Raw genomic sequence first — 12,853 nt, forward strand, 5'->3', positions numbered from 1 at the left:
TATTTTCTCACAAAGCTTGCATAGAATCATACTGTAGAACAGCTTGAGCTAACAATCATCTAGCTCCAGCCCTCCAGCCATAGGATGCCCAGGGTCATTCAACCTGGCCTTGAATGCATGCAGGGATGGGGCATCCAAAGAGTGAAGATGGAGGCCATCAATCACCTCCTTATCATGCTGGTCACACTTGTTTTGAGGTAGCCCAGTGTACACCTGGCTTTCTGGGACACATTGCCTGATCATTTTCATTTTCATATCACGAATGTGATATAAGTCCATTTTTTAACAATGTAGAGACTTTTTTTTTTTTTTTTTTTTTTTTTCTTCTGGTGTAACTGAGGCTTATCCAATTGTCACGGGTTACTTAGATTTACCTATGCCCGTGACAGGGGAAGCCACCCCGTGGGCCCCCCCCCAGGGCCCAGAAAGGAGGGGGAAAAGGGGAATGGGATAAAAACAGCGACAATCTAAGGAGGAAAAACTTATTTTACTAAATATGATATTGAAATACAAGATAACACAATATAATATAATTGAGGCTAACAAATCGAACAAACAGAGAGAGAGAGTCCCCGAAAACCGAGAGGCCTACTGTGAACTCTAGGCGACACGGCTGGAACGCTTCCCACTCTCCAAGAAATTCGAGAGAAGAAGGAGGGCACTCCAGCCTGGGAACGAGATTATATAGCGTCCTGGTCCCGTGACTTATCATTAACCCTGTTGTTCTCTGGGATATGTAGTCTTCTTCTGTGGACTGCACATTCAATAGAAGTATCCATACTTTACATTATGTTATGATGTGGAATACTGATAGCAAAATTACAAAATTACAAAACCATGACACCAATTTTTTTGCACATCTAAAGGCTGTTTTGCCTCCAAAAGGTACTGCATCAGCTATATTTACCCTGTAACCTCTGGCAGTCAAGTTTAATACAGGAGCGGATGCTACACTGACAGTTTCCTACTATGATTGCATTCAGAGACAGAAACATATTCTTTTCAGGTATTTGTTAGACTTCTTGCAATATTCATGCCCTGGACTTAATTCCTGTATATCTGAAACATATTCTCAGATTGCCAACAGCTTTTCTGAAAATGATGTAGAGTTAACAACTTTCATGATGTGATTTACTGACATGCAGTTATCCCAGTTAAAATGCTTCTGTTTTGAGAAATAGAAATTCCAGGCATCTTATTTCCCATTTTATAACAGAAGAAATTAATTCAGCAACTAATTTAATTAACAAAAAAGTGTAAATAATGCAACAACTATCTCTGTATTGTAGGTTTTTTTACTTATTGTTTTATTTATTTATTTTTATTTCTATGGGCTGCATTTTGGAAAGCTGTGGGTGATATAAATTTTAATCTCATCTCATTTCTAATTAATTGCATTCAGAATTTCAAGGTACTTTCATTATAATGTTAATATGGTATTCTCAAAACTAAGGTAAAATTAGGTATGTCATGTTCATGTTTATTTTAATAATGCCTCTGTTGAGTGTATCTAATCCTGGATTCCTAGGACACTCTACTGGGTTTGGTATACAATGTCAATAAGTTGAATTCTCTATGTGATGTTAAGAGAAACATACCTCGACATATTAAGAGTGCATCTGTGGAGTTCCTTCTGGCACTGCTGAATAGTGAAGTATTAATACTGTTTTTTTAAGTTCTTGTAAAGAAAAAATTATTTATTTATTTATTTATATATTTTTATATAGATGTCGTGGTACCCTGTCACCTGTGAAAAAGGATGGGAAAAAATATCTTAAATTATTTTATGATACTACGAGTATTTCTGAAAATAAATAAAAAGCATAGAGATCTCATATTTATGTCATTGTTAAATACATTAAGTGGAATAGTTTTCGTATCAAGTACAGATTACACATTTACTCACTGGAACAATGTTCTAGACAGTATTTTGTATGGCATTTAAAACACTGAAAGGTTCATTGTATCCCATGTCAGTCGTGCAGTGTCTGTTAAATGAAAATGACATTGACAGCTCTAGGAAAACAAACAACCCTTTCTGCAGTCAAATTATGTGCAGTACAGATCCTTAGTTCATATGCAATTCAAAGGGATTCAAATATGCTAACATTAAGCAAAAGCTTAACTTATGAATAGACATGTCTTTTCTAAATAAGCACATATTCTTGTCTCTAAGATTGAAATTACATGCATGCAATAGAAGAAAAATTATTACTTTCAGTGGTAGTGAAACAAAACTTTAAAAATCAGATAAACATCATTGAAACTGATATCTTTGTATCAGACCCTAGTTACAGACAGTGAACAAGAACACGTTTAAATTAGAGAGAGTATTTTAAATATTAATTTAAAAAATGAAATTAAATAAATAAATATTTAGTTTTTGAAGAACTTGTCAAGAATATAATTTAGGTCAAATTTTCCTTAGATCAACTTCCAGAATACATATCTTTTCAACATAAATAGCAAAACAACATACAGGTAAAACATTGCAAAAAAAAAAAAAAAAAAAAAACTTTTTTTTTAAAAAAAGAGTTATATGTTTCACAATTTTCATGTACTGCAACTATAACTATACAATTTTGGGAAGAATTTCTACATGCTGAGAATGGTCAAGCTTTTGAATGGGCTGCTCAGAGAAAAAGGTGGAACCTCCATCTTATTTAACATATTTAAGGATGTGGCACTAAGGGACACAGTATAGTGACAGGATACAGTAGGTAAGACTGGGCTTGATCTTGAAGGTCTTTTCCTACTGAGAGAATTTGATTCTATTATAACTAATGAGGCCTCTCTGTACTGAGTTGTGCTGAGAATATTTTTAATATTATACTGGACTAGCAATTATTGTTTGTATTTAATTAGACTGTTAAAACATTAGCTGGACTAACACCACAGATTTCTTAGCTCTTAACAATAGGTTTTGCACTTGGGCCGGAAGAACCCCAGGCACCTGTACAGGCTGGGAGGAGTTGTCCTTGAGAGCAGCTCGGCAGAAAAAGACCTAGGGGTCCTGATAGATGAGAAACTTAACATGAGCCAGCAGTGCGCTCTGGCAGCCCGGAAAGCAAATGGGATCCTGGGCTCCATCAGGAGAGGGGTGGTCAGCAGGGATAGGGAGGTGATCGTCCCTCTCTACTCTGCTCTTGTGAGGCCCCATCTGGAGTACTGTGTCCAGGTGTGGAGCCCTCAGTACAAAAAAGACATGGAGATTTTGGAAAGGGTCCAGAGGAGGGCCACAAAGATGATCAGGGGGCTGGAGCACCTCCCCTATGAGGACAGGCTGAGGGAGTTGGGTTTGTTCAGCTTGGAGAAGAGAAGGTTGCGGGGTGACCTCATTGCAGCCTTTCAGTACCTGAAGGGAACTTACTCCCAGGAAGGGAGTAAACTCTTTGAAAGGGCTGATAATAGCAGGACACGGGGAAATGGTTTTAAGTTGAAGGAGGGAAGATTTAGGTTGGATGTTAGGGGAAAGTTCTTTACTAGAAGAGTGGTTAGGTCCTGGAACAGGCTGCCCAGTGAGGTTGTGGATGCCCCATCCTTGGAGGTGTTCAAGGCCAGGTTGGACGGGGCCCTGGGCAACCTGATCTAGTAAAGGTGTATGTTTGGTGGCCCTGCTAGGCAGGGGGGTTGGAACTACATGATCCTTGAGGTCCCTTCCAACCCGGGTCATTCTGTGATTCTGTGATTCTGTAATAGTTCTGTGTTGCCTGTGATGGCATTGTGACATTGTGCAGCTCAGTTAGCAGAGTCAGCAACATTTGGTCACACACGTATAGTTGGTGGGCATAGTGATTCTCCAATGAGTGTAGAGGATAAGCGGTAGTGGTTTGGCTCCCACAGGATCAGAATTGTGAGCCTCACCCCTTATCATACTACTACAAATTTACTTTTTTACCACATACCCAACAGTGATCCCTGCTGAGAGTAGGAAAGTGGTTAGATATACACTTTTAGAAAACATAAATGTAAATAGACCAAATGGAAATAATGACAGGAGTCTATTTATTCCATGTATTAAAAAATAAATAGAAAGTGTTCTGAGCCGTAAAATGGCCTGTGTGACAGCAGATTTTTATGATAATGATTGGCATGTCAAGCATGACACTGGGGGTCATCGTGCATCTTCTAAACTTCAAGACTGAGTATCAGCTGATCATTCGCCAGCTCATTTCCTAAAACCATAAGATTTCACAAAAACTAAATGAAATTCAGATCAAACACTTACAAGTCAGATTAATATAGTTCTTTTCTAACTAAAATGTCATGAAATGGTTCAAGCTGTCAAAGCATGTGAAAGATTTCTAAAAAAGTGAAAGATTTCTGGAAAAGTAAAATAAACTGCTAAAATACACAGCTCCTCCAAACAGCTCAAATAACTTGCTGGAGTAGTGAATTCTGGACTACTCATAGAGAAATACACTGGACATTCTCACAGGTTTACTTATTAAAAAATATCCGAACTTTTGATTTATGTATTCAGATGGAATCACCCACTGCTAATTTCTATAGCAGCTGATTTCTGAGCAGCATAATTTCTAAACAAGGACTAGCATCTCTAAATCATTTTGAGAGACAGCCAACATACTCTTCAGATGGATTTCTAGCAAATGCTGTGGGTATCAAATTCTATATAGCTGAATTGTGTAAAGAAAACATCCAAGAGAAGTCTGCAAACAATAAATTATATTTTCCCACTGTTGATGTTATAGGACATAAACCAAGAGCTTTAGATCCTGATAAAATAGCAATGTCCTTAACCTTGCTAAATTCTTGATATGGAAATATGAGGAATTAACAATGTGGCCCACAAAATAAGTTTCAAGGTCAAATATAATATCAAAATTATTCAGTGAGAAAGCATTTTTATATCCCCAACAAATGGTACCATAAATGCCATTTAGCAGGCAATGGGCCAAACAAAATCAATTCTGTTTTAAACACCAACTGTTAGCAGACATTCAACACTGAATATGTGATAAATACCCTTACAGATTAGAGATAAGCTTATCTAAGTCATCGCGAATTGCTTGATATACCTATCATATTTGGATGTCATCAGCATAAACATAGTAATTAAGATCATGCTTATAGAATAAATGACCCTACAGGGTGCACATACTGTGAATGTTAAATAGCATAATCTTGCTATTTAGGGTGTATGGCAGGATTTCCAGCCTTAGTATCATTATAAAAACCTATTGCTCATAAATGATACCAGTTCCCCTACTAAATCTGGTTCCCTAGAGTAGGTTGCAGAGGAAGGCAATCAGTAGGTTTTGAAAATTTCTGGAGAAGGAGACTCGACGACTTCTCCAGGTATCCTGTTCCAGTGCTCTGCCACCCTCAAAGATGTCCTTTCTCAAGTTCAGATGGAACTTTCTGTATTCCAGTTTTTGTCTGTTACCTCTTTTTTTTTTTTTTGTTGTTGCTTGGCACCACTGAAAAGAGCCTGGTTCAATCCACTTGACTCTCAGCCTTTAGACATTTGTAAGCCTTGGTAAGATCCTCTGGCAATTTTCTCCTCTCCAAGTTGAACCATTCCAGGCCTTTCAGCCCTTCCTCACAAGGGGGATGTTCCAGGCCCCTAACCAACTTTGTATCACTTTTCTGGATTCTCTCCAGTAGTTCCCTCTCTTCCTCAATCTGGGGAGCCCAGAAATGGACACAGTACTCCTGATGGGGCCTCTCACCAGGGCAGAGTAAGAGGGGAAGGATAACCTCCCTCGACCTGCTGGCCACACTCTATTTAACGCACCCCAGCATAACACAGGTCTTCTTGGCCACAAGGACATACATACTGCAGGCCACAAGACCAACCTGCCGTCCACCAGGACACCCACATCCTTCTCCACAGAGCTCCTATCCAGCAGGTCATCCCCTATATTATATAGCTTGTTTTGTTTAATTTTACTGCTTCCACAGTTCTTACTGTTTAAATAATTATCTCCTAGAGAAAGAGCTGATTAAGAAGAGAGCTATTCCCTTCTGTCTATGCCTTCCCCATACACCCTCCACACCTCCATCCCAAAAATATTCTCTGTATAGACATTTATTTAAATCTATCTTTCATTGACCTATTGAAAGTTCTGTTTTTGTATATTTTCTACACACTGTTGCTTATTTCAGCAACTGTTTATGTTTCTCTAAACTTTAAAATTAGGAAAAACTCAGAGAAATAACTTCATCTGTTCTACTCCCCTTTTTACATTAAAGGTATTCTTTTGATTTGCTGGAGTTTCTATCCTTTCAGTTAATTGTAATGAATGCTGCATGAGGAGAAGAATAGGTTTGATGAAAGCTTGTAACCAAGTAAAGCACGAGGTTCAACATATGCATGACATCAGACTTCTGAGTTTTGTTTTCTGTAAGAAATATAACTACTTAATTCATTCATCTCACGGTCTAACATTTATATGCTAATGTGAGAGAAAAATTTACTCTGAGAGCTTTTTAGCTTTTTCTTTTCTAAATATATATATATATTTTAAGTGTTCACTGAAGCTGTGCAGAGATGTTCTTCCTGAATGCTCCTTTGTCCAATTCTAATAGTATTAAAATCATACCTTCTTTTGTACAGCATAGCAAATTCATAAAATTTCTCACGCAGCTTTTAATCCCATTACTTTTTTTTTTTCTCCTGTTCCTGATGTTGTTTTTCTCAGAAATGCAATAGTTTTGGGTTTTTTTTTTTTGATTTATCTTACTTAAACCAAAGGCACAATAACAACAGCAAGTAAACGATGCTAAGTCAGAGATATAATTTACTATAAACTTCAGAATGAAACAGTGGTTCTGCTTAGAGAAATACCATGCTCCCTATCTCCGATACAATAAGTTCACAGTTATTGTCATATCAACAAATTTATATTAATTGTTACATATTTTCATGTAAGAGAAAAGGCAATAGAACCTAGACCTGTTTAAAGTGTACAGGGTTAAGTTTAATATCATGTGCATGTACTGGAAGAATTATTCATAACTCTTAAGGAAGCCAAATCTTCATGTTATAAGGCTCAGAGGATACAGCACAAGTTAATTTGTAATTCATCTTTATTCTCCTACTGTTGTCAAGGGCAAATAAAGATTTATGAATAGAAGTACATAAGGAAACAAAGGAACCTGTTTGAAGAAATATTTATATTAAAGTAAATCCATACAAAATTATAAATGTTATATTTGATGGTAAAAATAAATTCCTACTAACAGCACAAAAACACTTCTCAAACTTTAATATCAACAGGAGATAATAAAATTTTTATATGAAATCTAGTTCAGTTCTTGTGGGATTTTTTCACAGAAAGGATTATAGAGATTAGAATCGTGATTCTGTGCATGTGGAAATATTGTTATGATTTACTTCAGTATTTTTTAGCTTGTGTCTAAACCACAATGAACACAGTTGCATAAACAACTCTAGCCAGCATGTCTCATTACAGCTCTGAAGATTTGAAGGAGTTCAGACATATAATGTGTGTATATATGCTTGTCAAATTCAACTTTTGAATGTAGGTGCTGCTAATTCTTCCCAAACTCTACTCTGTGTGCTTAAGACTTTTGAAGAGCTTTTGAAGACCTCCTCTTGCCTCCTACGACATCATTACATACATAAGTATCTGCGATATTCAAGTGCTTTTGGTCTTGATACTGATTGTATCCCTAGCCTTTTCCTCATCCACCACACGGGTAACTCCATCATAGAAGAACAGGTTGATCAGGCAGGACCTGCCTTTCATGAGCCCATGCTGGCTGGGCCTGATCTCCCCATTCTCCTGAGCATACTGTGTGATCATACTCCTGATGATCTGCAACTTCTCAGACATCTAGTCTGTCTGGTTCTATTCTAGTGAATTCTTAATGAAGATAGATTCCTGGATGCTGGATAGCCTTACAGATTTCTTTTCTAATATGCATTTAGGAATTTTCCACAGTAGACATTTATTTATTTATTTATTTATTTATTTATTTATTTATACTGCATTTCTAGGCTTTTTCAAATTTGCATTTATCAGTAACAATTCATTTCAAGAAAAAAATCCTGCAAAGCTTTTATCTGTCCTTCTAAAGGACTTTAATAATCTGCCTAATTATGGCAATGTTTACCTGAGTAAGTTATAAATGACAAATCCTGTCTACTGTGTAAACAACTTTGTTAGATGCTATTTTCCTTCAGAACTGGTAAGATAGATTTATCAAAGTAATCTCTAGGGTTACTGCTGGATTTACATTCCATATCACAAACAGATTTATTACCTTCCAAAATTCTTCTATTGTAAACTTTTTTTTTACTTTGTATTTCCAAAGAGGTAGAATATATACATTTACACTAAGGAAAGAAACCACCTGCTTGCAGAGAACAAGGATAATTTTTTATCTCTGCATTTGACAAATACCACACCAGATATATAAAAGGATTTATTAGCTTTAAATAGTTATTTATTTGAGAGTAAAGCCATCATAGGAAATCTAAAAAAACATTTGATGCCTGTAGGCAGAGAAAAGAAAAAGAAGGTATGAGACTAGGTTGCTCACAGCCCCATTCAGGCTGTGGTATAACCAAAGAATAGTATAAAATCAGCAAAACTAGTAGAGAAAGATGAATCTGTTTATTTGAGAAGATGATATAGAAGAAAAATAACTAAGAGAAACTGAGTCATGCGATAGCAACCATCCTTTATGTAGTCCTGCATCTGACCAGTACAGATGAAACAGAACAGTAACAGTATTGTTCTTGCCCATGCCAGGCACATCTGACTTGCTTTCCCAATTCAGGGAAACCCAGGGTGCTTTATGACCTCAGTGAATTAACACACCCAAGGAAATAGGGGGTGGGCTGCTCTCTTATGAGTACACTCCTGGGTGTCTATTTCAGATGATTTCTTGACAAATCTATGTTGGTTCTAGTCAACCACGGAAGAGGGATTTCCTGTGTGGATACATCCAAGGAGCTGTCTAAATAACCTGTGAGGACACACTCTTCAGGAATCCTAACTCTATCAAATCTAAATCCATCACCAGTTGGCTCATGTAAGCTATAATGATAGGGTCATGAAGGCAAAATGAAAAATTGGGAGATACAGTAAACTTCCTGCTCCTACTCACTTAATAGTTCAGTTCAAAGTCCTAGAAGAAGCATACCGACACTGGACCATGCACCAGGTAATCTTTCTGTGAAAGTCAGTGTCCTTATTCATAGCACTGTATCTGTCATAGAGATAAAGCATACTCTCTAATCTCTTAATGACAATCCTTGCAGTGAAAAGAACCTCACTACTTAAAAAGAACACAAGAATTCCTTAAACGAATGCTGATATTGTCCCCAGATAGAATAATCCTGACTGCTTAGTGTTTGTTTGTTTTGTGATGAAAATAGTCAAATACTTACTTCTGTACCCTGTAATGTTTACAGAGTCCCAAAAGACAGTGCTTTCTGATATATCAGCTGGACTCAGTATCTGACACAAGTATAAAGAAACCACAGAAAACCTTTGATGTCTAAAGCTGCAATATATTTTTATGAAATTAGTTAGTGTTAGTCTTTAAACATGTAAATGAACTTTGCATTAGGAACGTTATTTCTGATGTCTCGATGCCTTCCTGGAATTCTGCTGTTTCATTAAATGAAGGATACTGTGGTACAGAGGTCCATTTATATGAACATTTGCATGAAGAAATTTTTCTCAATAATATTTCCAATTACTATTCCCTTCCAAAGATTCTGTAATTGTACAACTAAGTGAAGCTTTGTAACACACTGAAATTATCCATTTTGTTGTTTAAAGTACAAAACCTCTGAAATACGTGATCCTTTGCAATGAAAGCACTCTGTAGAGACAGAATTGCTGCTGAGTCTAAAGAAATATTACCTGACAAACAAACTCCTTTCTGTCTAGGCACAGTAAATGTACTGTGATAAATCCTGACCCCACATGCACAAATCCTATCCATGAATGCGTCCACTTGATTAACGTTCAATAGAGCTACAAGAAGCAATTGCTGCTAGTTTAACTGATGTCAGAAAATATAATTCCATCTTCATTGTCTGGCACTTTTTAGAAGGTTCAAGGATTACTACTGAAAAAAAAAATTTGAAAGACGGTGTAGCAGTGTTTTAATATCCATTTCTACTAATGTGAGTGCAAGAATTCCTTTCAAATGGGTTCCTAATTATGAATTCTATCCAAAATGCAGCTCTTCTAATAAGTTAAGTGGATAACTCTCTGTCCTTGTACACATCATTTTTTATAGTAGTGGGAGAAAAGCTGACAAGTATAGTTATAGCAGCTGAAAAGCCTTTATTGTATCCTCTTATTCTGAGTTATTTATAACTTATGACCCTGCATTTATAGTCTTCTTCTCATAGAAAAATGTCTATCTCATCTGGGACAACTGCAAATAATTCAACAATGAAGATTTTCAACACAGCAGCTGAGAAAAAGCATCAAGTAAAAATCTGAAAGATGAACTGCCTACTCTGCATTAGACAAGGAGAAGATGTAGAAATTAATCACTTTCCATAAACTGATGTTATTAAGGGTTTTTAAGATGCTGAATAGTCCCTCAAGTTTCTTCAGGTATTAATAATTCCAAGAGAATTTTAAGATTCAACTTTGACATTAAATTTTATCAAATAGCTTTTATTTGTAGCCTGAATCAAAACTTAATGTTTGTTTAGCTGTATATGAAGATTTGATATAAGCTGTTAAAAGCACAGAACAACATCTGCCTTAACTAATGTTGCAGCAATTTGCACTGGAAGCTTTTCAGTGACAAATATTATTCCGACAAGAAGCCAGTGTTATCTACCAGCTTGCATTGCTTTGCTAACAAACTTCACTAAAAGACTGCCACATTATATATTTGACTGCATTTCAATGATTAATTCAAAGCTGCATGGTTATATCCGTAAATAAACTTTGCACTAAGGACATTTTCCCCCCATGTTTACTCCTGCTGATTCCAGCTGAAATTGGTCGCACTTTGAACATTACAGCTAAAATGTACACCAAATGATTTTTAAGCTAATCAGAGATGAAAAGAAGAAACCTTCTAATTTGTCATTTTACAGGCAGTGAGCTGAGACAGCCACGAACTTCTTCCCTATCCAGATCTGACTTTACTTTAACTGCCCCAAAGCAGAGTATCGCTCGTTACAATTTCAGTTCACACAGTCCATGAACCTCATTTCAGTTCTGCAATGCTGGCAATAAATCTGCCATTTGAGTATTGCTGCATATGCATTACACATGTGTAATTTAGATTCTTAAATGGGCACATTCAGAAAAGATGAATTTATAACTTTCGTGCAGTAGTGGCAGCTCAGACTAAAGGAGCTGGTGCCCAGAGAAATGCATTTTGAGTAATGTAATGAGAATCAGTTTAGTATCACCTTTTATTTTTACTGCTGTACATGCTTTGTCAGAATAAAAGCAAAACAAAAGCAACAGCACCATCAACCACAGTGACACATCCTTCTCTGTGCTTATTAACAGTAATGCAATAAAATATTTTTTGGAGAAATTGAGTCTGAATCCTGCCACCCTGTAAATTGGTACAGTACGCTGGAGAGCTCCCAGCTGTCACTGGTGATGTATTATTTGGCAGTAATCATCTTAATCTCAATGTGACGAGAAAGATTCAGGAATTACCAAAAAAAATTATACTTTCTTTTTCTGTGTTTCTTTTTCTCTCTCTCTTTTAAGGTGGAGGGGGAGATGGATCCTAAGCATATTTTCCTTCTTCTGCATGAAAATGAATGCATCCAAGACCAGCTGACATATTGATCTGAATTTACAGAGCTCTAGTCATCCTTCAGCTTCTCCAGCATTCTGGATACAGGAGAAATGGCTGAACAGAAGAGAAATGAAATGGCTGCACAGAAGAGAGAGCGAACTAAGGCATTTTCCTTATGGTTTCTTGATAAGAAGTATTAGCTTCTGCAAATAACAAGGTGTATAAAAGAGAATTAGAATAATATCCCAGAGCTTGAAAACTGAAGCTCATTCAACATTTTCTGGCCACTCTCAGGGACAGGAATAAAATGAAAGTCACTGTACACTTCAAGCAACTGTATCTTTCTTTTTCCTCTAAAAATAAAGCTTATTAAGCTTACATATTGTTTGTATATATAGACTTGTAAATAAAATGGAATCTTTAAGTAATGAAATTTAAAAAAAAAAAAAACAAAAATGGAAGAAATGGAGAAGGAATAAAACCAAGTTCAAATTTGATCATTTTATGAAACTTGGGGGAAAAAAATAGCAGGTTTATTCTGTTATTTTATATACACAGCAAAGAAAAGACATTAAAACATTTGGAAAAATGCTTTTGTTTTGTAAAAATTGTTCTCTTGAATTAAGAAAACAACAATACATAAGCACAGAAGTCTATCTAAAGAGGTAATACAGATATGAATTTTTCAGACTTTCAACCATCAGAGATGCAAGCAGTAGCTGAGAAGGATTTTTTATTTTATTTTTTTTTGCATTGGAACATCTAAGACAACTGAGCAGATGCAGAGCAAATGGAAACTGCTCTTGTAACTGAGCCACTTAAACAGAGCAGGTGGCTATTTCCATTAAGTCATTATAACTCATTAAGAAATGCGTAAAACCTTGTATGCCCCAAATGGTAATTGTAGTATACACATAATAAATACATTTAATATATAAAAATCCAATGTTTTGGGAATTTAAATTTATTCTTGGTTCTGATGCAAGCATTTAAATAGATATATATATTTTAGAATAGACAGTAAACTTATGTTAAGGACTTCTTGCTTATGCATGTTAAGAGTTAAATTGTTAAGAAATATTTCTTCTACTGTTGGGTTCCTTCTATCTTACACATAAGA

The 12,853-nt window shown here is 36.0% G+C and overlaps 1 long non-coding RNA gene across 1 annotated transcript; it reads right to left on the reverse strand.

The window, feature by feature from the left end:
• Positions 1 to 466: 466 nt before the first annotated feature.
• Positions 467 to 1,729, reverse strand: LOC146758968 (uncharacterized). The gene is made up of 2 exons (XR_014932943.1): positions 1,599 to 1,729; positions 467 to 754 (listed from the first exon to the last, which is right to left on the reverse strand). It is a non-coding gene; the product is annotated as an uncharacterized LOC146758968 (long non-coding RNA).
• Positions 1,730 to 12,853: the final 11,124 nt, after the last annotated feature.

This window comes from Coturnix japonica, chromosome 11 (genome assembly GCF_054131305.1).
Source record: "Coturnix japonica strain WE chromosome 11, WE-NBRP24, whole genome shotgun sequence".
NCBI classification, from domain to species: domain Eukaryota; kingdom Metazoa; phylum Chordata; class Aves; order Galliformes; family Phasianidae; genus Coturnix; species Coturnix japonica.